This window comes from Triticum urartu, chromosome 4A (genome assembly GCF_056163025.1).
Source record: "Triticum urartu cultivar PI428250 chromosome 4A, HENAU_Tu73, whole genome shotgun sequence".
NCBI lineage: Eukaryota > Viridiplantae > Streptophyta > Magnoliopsida > Poales > Poaceae > Triticum > Triticum urartu.
Window position 1 is genome coordinate 445078070 of NC_141876.1, and position 19372 is coordinate 445097441.

Genomic DNA, 19372 nt, shown 5'->3' on the forward strand with positions numbered 1-19372 from the left:
CGGATTGCCTACATAGTGAGGAACATGATAGCCCTGAGGATTTTCCTACTCAAAATTCCGACCGTTGTTGTGCTATGCGCCAGCTGTCCCAAAATATCTACCCACCTAACGGTCATATCATTGAAGGGCATTTATGTCTTATCATGTCGGGCTGCTCCCTAGGCTATAAATAGCCGCCCCCTACAACCACTAGTTGGTTGGCTGCTCCGAGAGAAACTGACACTTGTCATTTGAGAGCATCCCATCCTCCGAGGACTTTGAGCGAAAATCATCAAGTGAGGAAAACCCAAACCCAAACACCTATAAAATCCAAGTGATTGAGCATCATTGAAGAGATTGATCGTGCGTGGATCCGACGCTTGTTACCTTTGAAGACTGTGCTTCTTCTAGACGGTTAGGCGTCAAGGTCTAGAGCATCCAAGAGGAATTGTGGATCGCCGAGTGACCAAGTTTGTGAAGGTTCGGAAGTCACCTGAAGACTTACCACAAGTGATTGGGAGAGGTTTGTGTGACCTTAGCTCGAGGAGAATACGGTGAGGACTGTGTGTCCGGGACTGGGTGTCCTCAGGTTTAAATACCTAGCCGCTCCAACCAGACGTACAACTGAGACAACAGTTGGAACTGGTCTACCAAATCATTGTCTTCACCAAGCTCACTGGTTCTATTTACTCAACTCTTTCATTTCCTCATAACTGTGTTGAGTGCTTGTTCATATCTGTGTTTGAAGACTTTGACTGAAGACTTTCTCAAATTCCTCGGTTCAATTTCTTCAGTCTGTTTGTCTTCATCCTGTGTTATCCTGTGTTTATGCATTCTGTACTCTGTGCTTGTCTTCATTTCATCATGATGACTATGCTTGTGCTTTGTTATGTTTACTTTTGAGTACTTATTCCGCTGCTAGTAGTTCTTCGCTAAGGAATTTCCTCACCTGCAAATTCCTCAGTGAAGAATTCATAAAAATCGCCTATTCACCCCCCTCTAGTCGATATAACGCACTTTCAATTGGTATTAGAGCAAGGTACTCCCTTGTTCTGTGTGATTTTGGTTTAATCGGCTGGAGTTTTAGCTATGTCGACCGTAGGTATGATCAAGGTCTCTGCTGGGTGTCCTACCTCGATGGGACGGACTAACCCTACTGGAAGAATAAGATGGGAATGCATCTTGAGGCAATTGATAACGATCTCTGGTATGTTGTGGAAAATGGTGTTCCCTCAGTCACACCTTCTCTGAATGATGCTGATGTGAAGAGATTCAAGCAACTCGATTCTCAAGCGAAGAATATCATATGTGGCCATCTGAGCAAAGGACAGTATGGAAGAGTGAGTGCTTTGGAAACTGCTAAGCTTATCTGGGATAGGCTGTCCGAAGTGAATGAAGGAGTCTCAACATAGCGTGACTCTCGAGTTGATGTTCTTCGCAATCTCTTCAACCGCTTCAAAAGACTCGAAAATGAAAATGTTCAACAAACCTTCGATCGCCTCACTAACATCTCAAATGAGCTTCAAGCACTTGGTGCCACTGACATCACCGACCATGAGGTGGTGAAGAAATTGCTGAGATCGCTTGATTCCTCATTTGATACTCTGGCATTGATGATACAAGAACGTGCTGATTACAAGTCACTTGATCCTGCTGATATCCTCGAGAGGCTAAATACTCATGAGTTCCAGCTTGCTGAAAAGAGGGATCTCTATGGTTCAAGCTATGGCAGATCACGTGCACTGAAGGCCAAGGCAGTATCTGAGTCCGAAGATGAAGACTCTGGTAGCAGCCTTGGTGATCCTGAAGAACTAAGCCATGAGCTAGCACTGCTCGTGAAGAAATTCCAGAAGTTCTCAAGATGTGGTCGCTTTGGAAGACCCTCAAGGAGCAATGATTCCTCATCCAGTGACTACAAGAAGAGGCTTTGTCACAAATGCAAGAAACCTAGACATTACATTCAAGATTGTCCTCAGTGGGAAAAGGAATCAAAGAAGAAGAAATACAAGGATTATAGTTCTGATGATGCGAAGAAAAGGAAGAAATCCTCAAAATCTTCATCATCAAAATCCTCAAAGTCTTCATCTCACAAAAAGAGCAGCTCCAAGAAGGATCGGACATTCAATGGCAAGGAAATGGACTCTGAGGCTGAATCTGAAGAAAATGAGGAACATGAGGCATCTGAGGAGTCCGAATCCGGTGTGGCAAGCCTAGCCCTCGCTACTGCATTAGTCAGCAAGCCTATCTTCAACACTGAAGAAAATGACCTCACCAACAAGGCTGATGAAGGCAATGATGCCTATGCTCCCACCTATTACTTCATGGCAAAGGGTGCCAAGGTACTCAAATATACCTCCTCTGAATCAAGTGAGAATGAATCTGATGAAAACCTCAAGCCCAGCTATTCTAAACTTGCTAAGATTGCTGTAAAACAACAAAGGGCTTTTGAAAAGGTTCAAAACATGCTAGACAAAAGTGATGATATGTTGGGTGAAGAAATGGATCGCACTAAAGCCTTGACTGAAAATCTTCAGAGACTTCAGACTAGGTTTGACAACCTTCAAGGTCATCATAACACTCTCTTATCTGATCATGAGAAGCTTTCTTATGAATTTCTTCAAAGAAAGTAAGACCTTGAGAAGCTAAGAGTGAGTTATGAAGATCTTCAGAAGGAGCGCGATTCATTACTTGCTCAACAAATCAGCGCTTCTCAGGAAGAATTTGTTCCTCCATGCTTGAAGTGCATTGAACGTGAATCTGCTAATTCTTCACCTGAATGTTCAAATGTTGCTAATGTTTCAAATTCTTCACATGCCTCTGCTATCACTAATTCCTCATCTGAGGACATTGCTAGTATCACTGACGATGCAGGGCTGAAGGAATTGTACATGACAGGCATGTACAAAAGCCTCAAAGGGCATCAGACTCTTTGTGATGTGCTTAAAAAGCAGATCCTCAACAGGAACCCTAGGAAAGAGGGTATTGCCTTTGAGAGGAAACTCAATGCTGATGGTACATATTGGAAGCGTGAGCAGTACCCCAAAACCTCATGGGTTGATGCAAAGGGACCTCCAGTTGATCCATCTAACTTATCTAGATTTGCATGTGAATCTCCTCGTTCTAATGATGAGTCATTTGACTCCAACTATAAACTGTTCAAAAATCAGAATGGTGAAATATTTGCTAGATATGTTGGCACTAACTACAGGAACGGTCCCCCTATGAAGAAAATCTGGGTTCCCAAAAGGTGCTTTGAAAGTCTTCAGACGAATGTCCTCAGGACACCACCTGTGAAGAATAGGAACCCCAGATCAAATTCTTCATATGGACCAAATTCCTCAAAAAGATCAAAGTCCTCACATGAATATCATCGTGCTAACAACTCTGTTTCGCAGGGAAGAGCTAAGGGCTATGAATATGAGCATTATTCTTCTAATCATCATGTTCATAAGTCCTCGAAGAATTTCTCTGCTTATTCATATGCTTATCCTAACTCCTCTTATGTGAAACGAAATGGACTGGCTTCTATGCCACCTTTCTCATATGGAGCTCGCAGAGTGATGAACTCTTTGCCACCCCTTCAGATGTGGGTGGTGAAGAAAAAGAACTAATCTCTTCTGCAGGGTCAGGTCTCCAGACGTACGTAATCGTCTGAAGAATTTGTTGGAGACCTGAATATGCCTGATAGGACGCAGGCTAACCATGAAGAAATGAACTTCCATTTCTCACGTCCTCATACTGCTTTATCTGTTCTATTGCTAGATGAAACTGATCTGATGAATTGATGTCATATTCTTCACTGATGAAGTATATGAGTTCGTAAGTTGCACTAATTCATCTGCAGGATGATCAACCCAAAGCCACTGAGTGGGTCCTCGATAGTGGATGTACAAATCACATGACTGGTGATAAGAATCTATTGATGGATGCTCCATTATCTCCGTTGCATCTAAAGCATATCATCTTTGCTGACAAAGGCAAAAGTCAGGTATTGGGTCTAGGTAAGGTTACGATCACAAAGGATCGACACATGGACAAAGTCATGCTTGTCGAGTCCTTAGGATACAACCTCATGTTTGTCTCAATGCTTTGCGATCTTGATATGGCTGTTGTCTTTGGCAAGTACCGTTGTGTTGTGGTTATGGAAGCTGACAATTCCGGAGTCTTCGAAGGCTTTAGGAGAGGAGACCTGTATATTGTTGATTTCTCTACAGGACCATAACCAGTCGTGTGCCTACTTGCAAAAGCTTCAGAAGGCTGGCTCTGGCATCGACGACTTGGTCATGCAGGCATGAGGAATTTGCACAAGCTTGCGAAGAAGAAGCATGTCATTGGCATCGAGAATGTCAAATTCCTCAAAGATCACTTATGTGGAGCCTGTGAAGCTGGGAAGATGACAAAGGCTAAGCATCCAGCGAAGACTATCATGACCACTACTCGTCCATTTGAATTGCTTCACATGGATCTCTTTGGTCCTAACCATTATTCTGCAGTCTCAAATGAGGCATCTCAATATGGCTTTGTTATTGTTGATGCTTACTCTCGATACACGTGGGTACACATTGTTACTTACAAACATGAAGTGCAGGAAGTCTTCAAACGATTTTCCTCGAGGGCTTCAACCAACTTTGGTGTGAAGATCAAGCACATCAGAAGTGACAATGGAACTGAGTTCAAGAATTCTGGTCTTGGTGACTATCTTGATGAACTTGGTATTACTCATGAGTTATCTGCTCCTTATACTCCTTAGCAGAAAGGCATCGTGGAGCGCAAGAATAGGACTCTTGTTGAGATGGCTCACACTATGCTTGATGAATACAAAATGCCTCGTCGTTTCTGGATTGAGGCAATTGATACTGCGTGCCACATCATCAATAGAGTATATCTTCACAAATTCTTCAAGAAGACTGCCTATGAACTCCTCACTGATAAGAAACCCAATGTAAGTTATTTCAAAGTCTTCGGTGCTAAATGTTGGATTAGAGATCCTCATCACAACTCAAAATTTGCACCGAAAGCACATGAAGGTTTTATGCTTGGTTACGGAAAGGACTCGCACACCTACAGAGTCTTCAATAACATTCTTCACAAGGTTGTTGAAACTGTAGATGTGCGGTTCGATGAAACTAATGGCTCGCAAAGAGAGCACCTACCTACTGTGATAGATGAACCAGCACCTGAGGAAACTATCAAGTTCAAGGCTACTGAGGATGTCATTCCCACTGAAGAATCTGCTGAAGAATTCATTCCAGAACATGAAGAACGTCAAGCTAATGCACCTGAAGAAAATGGTGCTGAAGAAAATGCTGATCAAATTCCTCGACAACAACCAGCTCATCCTCGCTTTGCAAAAGAAGTGCAAGTTGAAAATATCATCAATGACATCAAGGCACCAGGTCCTCTCACACGCTCAAAAGCTTCATTTATCTAACTTTTGTGGGCACTATGCTTTTGTCTCTATCACAGAGCCCGCTAAGGTAGATGAAGCATTTCTGGAGCCTGAGTGGATTCAGGCCATGCAAGAAGAATTACATCAGATCGAGCTCAACAACGTCTGGGAACTGGTCAAACGTCCAGATCCTCGCAAGCACAATATCATTGGCACAAAATGGATCTATCACAACAAGCAATATGAAAATGGCCTTGTGGTAAGGAATAAGGCACGGCTTGTAGCTCAAGGCTACACACATGTTGAAGGAATTGATTTCGATGAAACTTTTGCACCTGTTGCTAGACTTGAGGCTTGTCGGTGTCAAAACCGGCGGATCTCGGGTAGGGGGTCCCGAACTGTGCGTCTAGGACGGATGGTAACAGGAGGCAGGGGACACGATGTTTTACCCAGGTTCGGGCCCTCTTGATGGAGGTAAAACCCTACGTCCTGCTTGATTAATATTGATGATATGGGTAGTACAAGAGTACATCTACCACGAGATCAGAGAGGCTAAACCCTAGAAGCTAGCCTATGGTATGATTTGTATGTTATGGTTGTTGTCCTACGGACTAAAACCCTTCGGTTTATATAGACACCGGAGAGGGTTAGGGTTACACAAGGTCGGTTACAAAGGAGGAGATATCCATATCCGTATTGCCTAGCTTGCCTTCCACGCCAAGTAGAGTACCATCCGGACACGAGACGAAGTCTTCAATCTTGTATCTTCATAGTCTAACAGTCCGGCCAATGGAGATAGTCCGGCTCTCCGGAGACCCCCTAATCCAGGACTCCCTTAGTAGCTCCTGAACCAGGCATCAATGACGATGAGTCCGGAGCACAGTATTGTCTTCGGCATTGCAAGGCGGGTTCCTTCTCCGAATACATCATAGAAGAATTTGAATATGAGGATAGTGTCCGACCCTGCAAAATAAGTTCCACATTCCACCGTAGAGAGAATAATATTTTCGCAGATCTAATTTGCTGGCTTGTTTTGGCAGCATGACGTTACGTCATGGCCCGGTGATTATTCAAACCGTTTCTTTTAACCAGCCCCGCACATAACGCGAGGCAGTTTTTCGACGCGTCTTGTCAAAGCAGAGATCGTGTCCCCTTATTACGAGATTCTCATCAATACAGGAATGGGTAACCCAACCGCGCCATCAATTGCGGCGCTTGGGGGGATAAGCGAGTTTTACCAGGCAAGTGGGGACGCTTGGTTTCGTCTGCCCATATAAAGGGATAAGGATTCACCTTTCTATACATGCCTTCTTCCTCCATTACCCATCCGTTTTCGCACACTCGAGCTCTAGCGCTCAAGTCCGCACTTCCCACCTCGACCTTCTCCAATCATGTCCGGAGCGGGAGGCAGGTGGATGGTCTCCTCCGTCACAGAGGGAGACATTAAGAAACTGAGCAGAGCTGGATACCTGCCCGACGACATCGTGCACCGGCTCCCAGATGAGGGGCAGCTCATCCCCACCCCCAGGCCCCATGAGAGGGTAGTATTCCTCACCCATTTCCTCCGCGGACTGGGATTCCCTCTCCATCCCTTCGTCCGGGGGCTCATGTTTTATTACGCCCTGGATTTCCACGATCTGGCCCCGAACTTCATCCTCAACATCTTGGCGTTTATCGTCGTGTGCGAGGCCTTCCTCAGCATCAAGCCGCACTTCGGCTTATGGCTGAATACCTTCAATGTCAAGCCGAAGGTGGTGGGCGGCCGCCAGGCGGAGTGCGGAGGCGCCATGGTGGGCAAGATGCCCAACGTAACATGGCTCGAGGGCTCCTTTGTGGAAACCATAAAGGGGTGGCAATCGGGGTGGTTCTATATCACCGAGTCGCGCGACCCTTCATGGGCAGCGGCCCCCGAGTTCCGATCTGGCATCCCCACGCGGCTCACGTCCTAGAAAGAGAAGGGCCTGTCCTGGGGTAGTTCGAAAGAGCTGACCGGACTGCAAACATGTATTCAAAACATGGTGGACAAGAAGCTCAAGCTTGTCAACATAGTCCAAGTTATGCTCATCCGCCGGATACTCCCGTGCCAACAACGGGAGTTCAACTTGTGGGAGTTCAATCCGGCGCAGCACCGAACTCTGTACAGGCTCTTCGACACGACTCATGAAGACGCCTGGAGGGTGCTGTTCAAAAGTGCCGAGGTCCCCCCCCCCCTATTACTGAGGATCGCGGATTCAGCGCGAAGCGCCAAGCCAGTGCGGTAAGCTGCTTTACCTTTCACAGGATACTTATTATTTTTATATAGATCGACTCTATGCGGGATCTAAACTCCTGTACCTTTGACAGGACTGGCAGAAGATGGCCGGACAGATCAACTGTCCGGCTCCTTTGCCCGAAGGCCCCGCAGACGCTCTCCTGGCAAAGATGTTGACTCCGGCCCCTTATACGGTGTCAGAGAAGACCAAGAAGGCCAAGGGAACCCGAAAGAGTTCCCGACGCCAGGCGTCGTCGGACTCACCGTTCGATGACTCTGCGGCGCACTCTTCCCCCGAAGATGAGGAAGAGGAAGAAGAAGATGCTCCCCCACCGATTGGGGGAGACAAGAAAAGGAAGGTCGCCCCAACCGAGGAGGCCGGAGGGTCCAAGAAGGGAAGGACTCTCCTTCCGGACGGTTCAACCGCCGCCGACGAAGGCGAAGACGAGTGGTTGCCCAGGGTCAAGCCCCCGGGGAGATCGTAAGTATTCAGATACCAGAGTAACTCATAGGATTCCTTTGTCGCACTGCTTTCCCTAACGCGAACGCAATTATGCAGGCCGCCACGAGCCAGTATCGATGTATCATCGGACGGCTCCTTGGGTTTGTCGGACATGGATAGCGATCCAGTCCTGACCGCCACCTCCCCTCATCCTGCCGACAACGCCGAGGTATTGTCTCAAGAGGCATCGGATCGAGGGGAGACAGTCCCGGAGGTGCCTCAAGGTGACCTTCCGGACTCCAGGAGCCGAGGGGACGGGGCCCCTGAGAGCTCCGATTTCGGCCCTCAGCCGAACACCGCGCTGGGACCTCCAGCGGTTACAGGCTCGGGCAGGCGGCCTCCTTCTAAGAGGGGCAAGACGCCTATGCCGGTGACCTCTGTCCATCCAGAGGCGCCGGACAATCTGCTGGAAGCGCTTCGCAGTGCTTCCATCGGTGAGGAGCACCGCAGTATCATGAGTGCAGTGATCTAGAAGGTTCAGTCCGCCAAGAGCGGATTGACTAAAGCCTGTGCCAGCCTTCTAACAGGCTTCAAGGTAAGTGTTTTAAAATGTAGTAGAAATATTACCGCATAGAGAGTAGCCCCTGATGCTCTGTTCGGTGTTCACAAAGAAAAGCCGAACAAAGGATCAAATAATATCGCAGGAGTCTAATATAAGTATGTCAATATGCGTATGTAGGCTTCGCTGCTGGCGTCCGCCGCACTGACTGCGGAGGTCGCCGTACTGAATCAGGACCTCGAGGGGTCTAGGAAAGAGCTCGGCCTTGCCAAGAGGCAGCTCGAGGAGAACAGGGGTAAGTAATGCCCCGTCTATAGATATGTATATATAAAAAAGGATGCGATTGCAAAATGACAGGATCATTGTATGTTTGCCAGGGGCCACGACCGAGGTGGCGACCCTGAAGCAAGCGCTAACCAAGGCCGAAGATAAAGCGGCCAAGGAGCGCTCCGAGCGAGAGAAGCACGAGGCTCTTGTGGGCGAGGTGCAGCAAGAGCTCCAGGCTCTCGTGACGAAGCATGGGGCATTGGAGCTTGACTCGAAGACGCGAGAGTCTGAGCTTGCCGCGGCCTTTGAGAGCGCAAAGAGTGCCAAGGCCAAGGCCCAGAAGGCCCTCCAAGAGATCGACGCGATGAAGAAGATAGCAGCGGGTAAGCCTTTCTATATGTAAAGCAAGCATGTAAAAGTAAATTACCGATTACTTACCCGGATCCGGAGCTCTTCAGGAGCATTCACAGATTTGCCCCGCAGTGTGTCCGATGCCGCACAATTTTACCAGGTCGAGGACGGAAGCTCGACGGAGAAGCTGTTCTGGTCTCAGTATGCTGAGGCCGAACATCCGGTGCCCATGAGTGACCAACTGAAGTAGATGGTCGAGCTACATAAGGTGACCGATTAGGCCATGAAGAGCTTTATAGTCCGGCTGTGGCCTGGTGACGCCCTTCCGAATAGCTTCTTCGGACTGGTGAGGCGGCTTGTGGATGCCTGCCCGCAGCTGGAGGTCGTCAAGCGATCTGTCTGCATTGAAGGTGCACGTCGGGCTTTCGCCCGTGTGAAATTGCAGTGGGTCAAGCTAGACGCCATGAAGCTGATCAAGGAGGGGCCGCCAGAGGGCAAGGAGCACCGCCACCCCAAGATGTACTAAGAGGGTGTTCTGCCGGGTGCCCGTCTCATCGCGGGCGAGTGTTCAAAAGATGTAATATTTGAATGAGACTTGCTCGTTTTATCCTGTATGTATGAAAACTTGTTTCATATGCGCTATGCAACGCTTGTTGGAATTTAAAATATTACCTTCTGTTTGGCTGTTTATCCAATCTGAGAGATGGCTAGTCCTTGGCTTCTACCCCCATGCCACGAGTGCTGGGGTGTTCGGGATAAACTTGAGCACTCTTGTTCCCATATTTGGGTCCTTCGAGGGAGGTGCTCAGCACAACGAACAAGGCAACCGGACTAATAATGCTTTATCACTCTCACTTAGCCATAGAATTATATAATTTTAAATTTCGGCGAAGCCCCTGGTATTCGGAAGGCCGAATCCGGGGCGCGATACACGCCTGTAAGCCGGACAGGGCCGGCCCCTCTCCCTAAGCGGCATAAGTCTTTAGGGACTCGAAAAACCTCGCCGAACAGCGACCAGTCTCTCGCCTTATCATGACAGTCAGTTTTCGCTTTCTCTACTGAGGTGCTAAGCCCAGCAGAACTGGGGCACAATCGCAGTAGTTCTCCTAGCGCTACCTTAGCCGATAGAGCGGAATGTAAGTTACCAACACATAGGAGCCGGGCAAACCCAACATTTGACCAAAGACATGATTCGGAGCTGATGCATATAATGCTATAAGCTCGGGGTGCCGCACTTGTGAAAGTGTTCGGACTTTTCACACCGCATTGTGGGGTACGTAAGCCCCTGGTGTATTGGCCGTACCATAGTGTACGGTTGCAAGGCGTCATTAATGAACACATAGATATATATATATATATAACAAGAATGCAATAATAGTCGTAATGTCATGCATTATTTTAAAAAAAAATTGCGTTAAAGCAGAGTGATACAGATAGTGCGATACGCAAAGAGTAGGACTATGTCCTTTCCAAGGGCAAGCTGAGGAATGATGTTAAATTGAATATTTCACTCGTTACTGTAATCAACCTGGGAATTCCGTGGTATGACATAGATGTCTGCCTCCTTGGTTGCTGCATCGTGTGTTCGGCAATAGTGCTGCCAGACAGTGTTTCCAGAGATTAAGGTCCTGAAAGAAAAAGAAAAATAACCAAACGGGAAGCCCCTAGTGCGGTTTAGGCCGCGTCTTGGGGCATGCCGCAGTTGTGCCCCCCTCCCCACCTGTGCCCATGGTATTTTTAATGCGTAATTATGTACGCGCGGCACAAGTTTGGTTGCTGGGCTAGGATTGGGGTGGCCGCCGTATTGCTACGCGAGCTCAGATCGCGCCAGGCGGTCTATTTGCCGATTGCCCCGAGCGGGCTTGAAGGTGTCCGGGCTGTGAAGCGCCGAACTGGTTGATTGCCTTGAGAGGCTGCTTTGCATTTCTGCTGCGAGGGTTGCGGTGTGATCCTCTGTTCGGTGAGAGCGCTCTGTGTTTCCATTGACTGTAATAACTCCGCGAGGTCCTAGCATCTTGAGCTTGAGGTATGCATAATGTGATACCGCATTAAATCTAGCAAATGTGGTTCGCCCGAGCAGCGTGTGATAACCACTGCGGAACGGGACTATATCGAAGATTAACTCTTCGCTTCGAAAGTTATCCGGGGATCCGAAGACCACTTCCAGTGTAATTGAGCCTGTGCAATGGGCCTCTACACCTGAAATGACGCCCTTAAAGGTCGTTTTTGTGGGTTTGATCCTTGAGGGGTCTATACCCATTTTACGCACTGTGTCCTAATAAAGCAGGTTCAGGCTGCTGTTGCCGTCCATAAGGACTCGAGTGAGGTGAAATCCGTTGATGATTGGGTCTAGGACCAGTGCGGCGAATCCGCCATGATGGATACTAGAGGGGTGGTCCCTGCGATTGAAGGTGATCGCACAGGAGGACCAAGGGTTGAACTTTGGGGCAACTGGCTCCAACACATATACGTCCCTGAGTGCATGCTTCCGCTCCCTCTTGGGGATGTGGGTTGCATATATCATGTTCACCGTCCGCACTTGCGGGGGAAACCTCTTCTGTCCTCCAGTGTGCGGCTGCTGGGGCTCCTCCTCGTCATCGCTATGCGGCCCCTTGTCCTTTTTTTCGGCAATTAACTTGCCGGCCTGCTTGAACACCCAACAATCCCTGTTGGTGTGATTGGCTAGCTTGTCTGGGGTGCCGTGTATTTGACACGAGTGATCGAGTATACGGTCCAAGCTGGACGGATCTGGTGTACTTTGTTTGAATGGCTTTTTCCGCTGACCGGGTTTAGAGCCTTTGAATCCGGCATTGACTGTTGTATCCTCAGTATTTTCGCTGTTAATGCGGCGCTTATGCTTGTTGCGACGTGACCTGCTATTGCCGTCCTTGGTATCTGAGGTACCATGGTTCTTTGATATGTTATTACTGCGAGCCAGCCAGCTGTCTTCTCCCGCACAAAAGCGGGTCATGAGCATCGTGAGAGCTGTCATAGATTTCGGCTTTTCCTGACCAAGGTGCCGGGCTAGCCACACGTCTCGGATGTTGTGCTTGAAAGCCGCTAAGGCCTCCGCATCCGGACAGTCGACGATTTGATTTTTCTTTGTAAGGAACCGAGTCCAGAATTGCCTGGCCGACTCTTCTGGCTGCTGAATTATGTGGCTCAAATCATCGGCGTCTGGTGGTCGCACATAAGTGCCCTGAAAGTTGTCAACGAATGCGGCTTCCAGATCTTCCCAACAGCTAATGGAGTCCGCTGGCATGCTATTAATCCAATGCCGCACTGGTCCTTTAAGCTTCAGTGGGAGGTATTTGATGGCGTGTAAGTCATCGCCGCGGGCCATGTGGATATGGAGGAGGAAGTCCTCAATCCATACTGCGGGATATGTTGTGCCGTCGTATGATTCAATATTTACAGGTTTGAAACCTTCTGGGAATTGATGTTCCATTACTTCGTCTGTGAAGCAAAAGGGGTGTGCAGCGCCTCTGTATTGGGCTATATCTCGACGCAGCTCGAATGGGTCTTGCCCGCTGTGTTCGGCCTGGCCGGATTTGCTTTTACTGTATCCTGCGTGACGTTTGTCGTCTCGCAGAGTGGTGCGCCCTCGTGATCCGTAGATCGATCTTGAATGCTTTGCCTTGTCCTCTAATACGTCTCGCAGGTCTGGCGTATCTCCCCATGTCTTTTTATTTGAATGGCGTTGGGGTGGAGGCTGAGCTTTTGGCTGGAATGCCTCTCTATCGCGGCCACGAGGTGGCGGATCAGCCGTATCATACGCTTCTTCCTCCAGTCGGGGTAGTAACCTGCGCCTTGGGTAACTCTTGGAGGGGCGCTCGAGTTTATATTCCTCGGCCGCGAGGACTTCAGTCCATTTGTCAGCTAGTAGACCTTGATTAGCTTGAAGCTGCTGCTGCTTTTTCTTCAGGCTATTTGCCGTGGCCATAAGCCGGTGCTTGAAGCGCTCTTGTTCGACGGGATCCTCTGAGACGGCGAATTCATCGTCACTGAGGCTTGCCTCGTCTTCGGAGGGGGGGATGTAATTTTCATCCTCCTCTTCTCTGTCTACCGCTCTCTCAGGAGAGCTGGCTCCTTCATCCTCCTGCTCTAAATCTTGCTGGAGGGGATTGTTGTTGTCTTTAGCACTATCCGGAGTGTTATTATCTCCTGTGTCGGTATCACCACTTTTGCTTTGGCGGGACTTAGAGCGACGCCGCTGTCGTCGGCGTTTGGGTTGCTTCTTGGAGGGGTCATCCTCCGCTATCCCGTCGCCATTGCCTTCTTTGGGTGTATCCACCATGTATATGTCATATGACGAGGTGGCTTTCCAGTGCCCTATAGGTGCTGGTTCATGTTCGTCTCCTACATCATCGTCCATACCGTCGATGTCTTCGGAGTCGAAGTCGAGCATGTCGGTTAAATCATCGACAGTGGCTATGAAGTGGGTGGTGGGTGGGCGTCGAATTTCTTCGTCGTCCGCATCCCAATCTTGTTGGCCATAATCCGGCCAGGGCTCTCCTGACAAAGAGAGAGACCTTAGTGAATTCAGAATGTCGCCAAAGGGCGAGTGCTGAAAGATATCCGCGGCGGTGAATTCCATGATCGGCGCCCAACCGGATTTGATTGGCAGGGGCGCGGGCGGTTCAGAGTCAGAAAAAGAGTCCGACACCTTGGAGTCACGGGCTGTGCAGAGGATTATGCTGGTGTTCGGCTCGATCGCCGTTGAGACTGCAGCCCCTGAGGCGGTGTCTAACCACCCATCCTTGATTGGCGCAGTTAGCTCCGAACTAAGGGTCGGAGCTGATGCGGGCGCGGCCTCTGGGGTACTGTTCGGCGGCAGAGCTAGGTCATACCCATCACGAGTGCGGTGCGCACGGCTGTGGCTCGAATCCGTCGAAGATCAAGTCTCCGCGGATGTCGGCCGTGTAGTTCAAACTTCCAAATCTGACCTGATGGCCAGGGGCGTAGCTTTCAATCTGCTCCAGATGGCCAAGCGAATTAGCCCGCAGTGCAAAGCCGCCGAATACGAAGATCTGTCCGGGGAGAAAAGTCTCACCCTGGACCGCATCGCTATCGATTATATTAGGAGCCATCAAGTCTAACGGCGACGACCCAATCTGTTCACAAATTCTTCATGTGTGTTCTATTTGAAACTTGTTCAAAATCTTCACTGTATCCTTGTCAGCTGAAGAATTTGCGAAAGGAAAGTTAAAACTAATCTTATCCAAATTTTCGGCTTTGCCCCTCAAACCGTTCCGCATCCCATGAGATACTTATCTATTCACCCACGATCTAACACGATCTCCACCTCTCAGTACGTGGGTGACACATGTCATGCAAATGAGAAGGGTCAGGGAAACGTTCGTCCAAATTCTTTGGGCGAACGGTTTTTCAACGTGGCTATAAATACCCCTCTTCCCCTTCCTCACTTCCTTTACTCCGCTCGACCTCTCTCCAGCTCAAGCTTCTCAAACCCTAGCGCCCCTGCTACTTCATCGTCGCCGGTGAGGAAGAGCTTCACTGCCTCGACCTCGTCACCGCCGTACTCGCGCCGGCCGCGGAAATCATCACTCCGCCGCCGCCGTAGCTGTCTTCCTCCGCCAAGTTAGGGCGTGGAAGATCCGCACTGACGAACTTCACATCTCCACACTCCAGTTCGTCGTGTTCTTCGTCCAGGGTAATTAAAAGTTACTTTTACTACCCTCGTTGATTCAAATGATTTCTATAAAATCCTCAAAGGTGTTTTTTTCTTCATATCTTCACACACTAAAACGCCTCACATGTCATCTGTTCTTGATTTGTTTCTCTAAGCTATGTTTTTCTTCAAGATTCCTCAAATGTGTGGATTTTTGATCTACACATCTCTGGAACCTAAGACAAAGAACGCTTAGTGAAATTCTTCAAGACTCATCTGGTCAAATTCCTCAAACTTGTTCTTTTTACAAAACCTTCTGAGAACGCATATGACCTCTCCAAATTCCTCGCAACTATACTCTGTTCACAGGTACTCATGTCCGCTGCTGAATCACTAGGTTCTCATCAACTTAACTCATTTGTAGCATTCCTCGAAGAAAAGTTGCATACTTCCTCAGAGAATTCAATTGTTCAAATTCCTCAACTAAAGAAAATGGCTGATGGTAAGAAGCCACAGAAAGGAGGAAAGAGGCCTGAGGTCAACACGGCGTTTGAAATCCCTAATGACATATACAAAGATTACTGCACTCCTGATGAGGCCAAGTTTGGAAAAGAGGACAAAAATCAGCGCAAGGTGCACATACAGAGGATAGAGATGAGTTGGGCTAGAGAATGGAGGGAGTACAGATATGTCACTCCCAAATACATGAAGAAATTCGCAGTCAATCCTCCATGCCCAAGACCTCCATTGGCACCTGGCCAAATAGCTGATCCCACCAGCCTCAAGCGTGGTGAGGATTATCCTGATGAATGGGCCAAGCGCCAGGCTGTAACACCCACGATGTGGCTATATCTCCCACGTGTCGGGGCACGACTTAGAGGCATAACCGCATAGTAGGCATGTCGCAAGAGGGGGAATCTTTACACATCCCATGCACTGAAATGAAAGGGATAAAGAGTTGGCTTACAATCGCCACTTCACACAATACATGAATATAGCATTACATCATCCAGAATACAATCAAAAGGTCCGACTAAGGAACCAAAATAAAAAGAAGACCACCCCTAATGCAAAAGATCCCCGATCGCCCCGATTGGGCTCCAGTACTGATCAACTGGAAACAAAACAACACAATGAACAAGATCTTTCTCGAGCTCCTCCTTGAGTTGGGTTGCATCACCTGCAACTGGTATCATCGGCACCTACAACTGGTTTTGGAAGTAATCTGTGAGTCACGGGGACTCAGCAATCTCACACCCTCACGATCAAGACTATTTAAGCTTATGGGTAGGAAAAGGTAGTGAGGTGGAGCTGCAGCAAGCACTAGCATATATGGTGGCTAACTTACGCAAATGAGAGCGAGAAGAGAAGCAAAGCACGGTCGTGAACTAGAAGTGATCAAGAAGTGATCCTGAAACTACTTACGTTCAAACATAACTCCAAAACCGTGTTCACTTCCCGGACCCCGCCGAGAAGAGACCATCACGGCTACACACGCGGTTGATGCATTTTAGTTAAGTTAAGTGTCAAGTTCTCTACAACCGGACATTAAAAAATTCCCATCTACCCATAACCGCGGGCATGGCTTTCGAAAGTTCAAAACCCTGTAGGGGTGTCCCAACTTAGCCCATCACAAGCTCTCACAGTCAACGAAGGATATTCCTTCTCCCAGGACGACCCGATCAGACTCGGAATCCCGGTTACAAGACATTTCGACAATGGTAAAACAAGACCAGCAAAGCCATCCGATGTGCCGACAAATCCCGATAGGAGTCACACGTATCTCATTCTCAGGGAAACACCGTATGAGACTAGCTACGAGTAAAAACAACCCTCAAGTTTCCCCGAGGTGACCCCGCAGGCAGCTCGATTCGGACCAACAGTCAGAGGAGCACTGGCCCGGGGGGGTTAAAATAAAAATGACCCTCGGGCTCTGGAACCCCAAGGGAAAAAGGCTAGGTTGTTAGTGCAAATGGTAAAACCAAGGTTGGGCCTTGCTGGAGGAGTTTTATTCAAGGCGGACTGTCAAGGGGTTCCCATTATAACCCAACCGCGTAAGGAACGCAAAATCAAGGAACATAACACCGGTATGACGGAAACTAGGGCGGCAAGAGTGGGAAAAAACACCAGGCATAAGGCCGAGCCTTCCAGCCTTTACCAAGTATATAGATGCGTTAATTAAATAAGAGATATTGTGATATCCCAACAAATATCCATGTTCCAACAAGGAACAAAACTCCATCTTCACCTGCAACTAGCAACGCTATAAGAGGGGCTGAGCAAAGCGGTAACATAGCCAAACAATGGTTTGCTAGGACAAGGTGGGTTAGAGGTTTGACATGGCAATATGGGAGGCATGATACAGCAAGTGGTAGGTATCACGGCATAGCAATAGAGCGAGCAACTAGCAAGCAAAGATAGAAGTGATTTCGAGGGTATGGTCATCTTGCCTGCAAAGTTCTCCGAGTTGACGTAAGCTTGATCCTCGTAAGCGTACTCAACGGGTTCCTCGATCACTTACTCGTCTCCCGGCTCTACCCAAAGCAAGAACACGAGCAAAGGAAACGACAATCAACCACGTGCAATGCGCAAGCAACATGATGCAAAACATGGCATGATATGTGGGATGTGATATGCAATGCATATGCGAGCTCCAGAAGGAAAAGATTGAGCCATGCCTCAACTTGGAAAACCAAGAGTGCCGCTGGAAAGATGAGTTGATTTTGGTCGAAATCGATATAAAGATCACCGGAATCGGATGCACGGTTTACAAATGGCAAGCAAAACAAGAATGACACTATTCTGCGATTAACAGCACGATGCCATCTAGAATGCAACAAGAAACTAAGTTATTGCACTCTAACATAACAATAAAGCACATGGCAGTGATCTACTCCAGATTCTTGACAAAATATGAACACTGAGCTATGGCTAAATCACACAAGAGCAGGTTCAAAAAAGCATGGCAAAAGGGTAAAAGATATCAGCATCTCAGACTTAGTGAAAATAACATGTCAGGAATTAACATCAGGAAGCAATGTTTAGAGCAAGATAACAAGATGCTATAGGATTATCATGGCAAAGCAAGGCATGGCATGAAACTACGCAAAGCATATAACAAAAGTCCCTTACTGACCATAAGCCAAAAAGGACCAGAAGATAAGATGGCACCCATGTAAACATAGCAAGTTTCGTTAACAGATTCAGACTTAGCAGAAAACTGGACATGGCATCAACAGAATTATGAAGGCATGTTTGCGAGCTCGATGCACTCAACACAAGGCATTGCATGACAAGCTAAGCATACTACCAGCAAGAAGACATGATCAAGAAGCTAAACATGGCAAGAACAATCTCATAGCATGCATGGATCAACTACAACAATCTTGGCAAAATTGATTAACACGTAAACAATCTGCCAGGAACATTTTATAACAAAAGTAGAGCAAGATTGAGTCACGCTAGGGCACTCTATAAATGCAAACAAGCGCATGGATGGATAGAGCATAACAATATCTCAAAATCATCCTTACTGAACATACTCAAAATAAGCATGGATCACTCTGTAACAACATGAATACATGGCATAAAAATAACATCAGGGAAATGACTTAGAAGAATTGTAAGTCCCTGAAATCAGCAACATCACGAGAGCTACTTTGCATGCTTGTGCTAGTCACCACATTGATCACAAAAATACATGGCATACACCCCTGTAAAGATGGCATGGCATAGCCCAAAACACATGTAGGGCTCAAGTTCTTAGGAGGCACACATTAAACATGGCAAAAATGAGAAATGTCCATAATCTGTTAAGAAACAGAAACTAAAATTTTATAGCACTCTTGCAACAGCATTTATGGCATCAAGATGGACTCAAAGAAGCATGGTGTAATGGAACAAAATGAAGAGGACATCATAACAAACATTTTGATATCTCATATGCACAAAACGGAGCTACGGTCACGGAGTTATGATGCGAAGAACATGTCATAAAGAATATGGCAGAAAAAGAATTAGACGAAATCGGGGTCAACCTTCGGTCCAGATCTAGGGTTCTTGGCACGGTTCCCGAGGCGGAGGCGGGAGCTCGCCTGAGTCCTTGCCGGAGAGGAGGGAGGCGGCCGGAGTGGACGAAGGGGCCGGATCCGAGGCGCTCCTCGCCGGATCCGGTCGGTGAAGGCGAGGGAGAGGCCGGGCGGCGCGCCGGTGGAGTGGCGTAGCGCGGCAGCCAGGAGGCGGCGCGGCGGGCGACGACCGACGTCGGGGCGGCGGTCGAAGCGGCGGCGGGCGGAGGCGCGCGGGGCGCGGGCCGCGGGGGCTCCGCACGGGCCGAGCGGGCCGGCGGCGGCTGGTGGAAGGCGGCGCCATGTGGCAGCCTCTGATACGCTGGGCGGCGGCGGGCGGACGTGTCCGGCCCGATCCAGACGCGTCCGACGGCGGGAGGAGGAAGAGGCTAGGGTTAGGGTGATTTTTGCCCGAAATTTCGGGGGAGAGGGGGT